The 344-nt window shown below is 39.8% G+C and overlaps 1 protein-coding gene across 1 annotated transcript in view; it reads right to left on the minus strand.

Moving 5' to 3' along the window:
• The window catches only part of LOC116673460 (plexin-C1-like), a 6,776-nt gene that overhangs the window by 5,511 nt on the left and 921 nt on the right, over positions 1–344 (minus strand). Inside the window, exon 2 of the mRNA XM_032505814.1 lies at positions 296–344. This exon is cut by the window's right edge and continues 30 nt beyond it. The gene's annotated coding sequence lies outside the window, so the exon portion shown is untranslated. The remainder of the gene's footprint in view (positions 1–295) is intronic.

The following is a 344-nucleotide window of genomic DNA, read 5'->3' on the forward strand; positions in this document are numbered from 1 at the left end:
AAGTGCACTCAGCCACTCCCCTGTCCTCCTAGTGAAGGTGACATCTTTGCAAAGTGTCTAAACTCTAAAAAATGGAGCAGACAGCAATGTGGTGACTGAGTTAGTGACTAGCTTGCTAACATTAGCTAACAAGACCAACATGTAAATAAGAGTTTTGGGCTTGGAAGGCATTTCATTTTGTAACTTTTGATGGAAGCTAGCAGTTTGTTTGTCCTTTGTTCTAAGATTGGACAAGTGAATCTTTGTATGAATGAAGCAAAACATTGGAACAATAATAAATTAAAAACATAATTACACTCCCCACGCCTTGATTTGCCCAGGAACAGCCGTTTTGGCTCCAGCTA

The sequence above is a fragment of the Etheostoma spectabile genome, chromosome 23, assembly GCF_008692095.1.
Source record: "Etheostoma spectabile isolate EspeVRDwgs_2016 chromosome 23, UIUC_Espe_1.0, whole genome shotgun sequence".
In the NCBI taxonomy this organism is placed as follows: domain Eukaryota; kingdom Metazoa; phylum Chordata; class Actinopteri; order Perciformes; family Percidae; genus Etheostoma; species Etheostoma spectabile.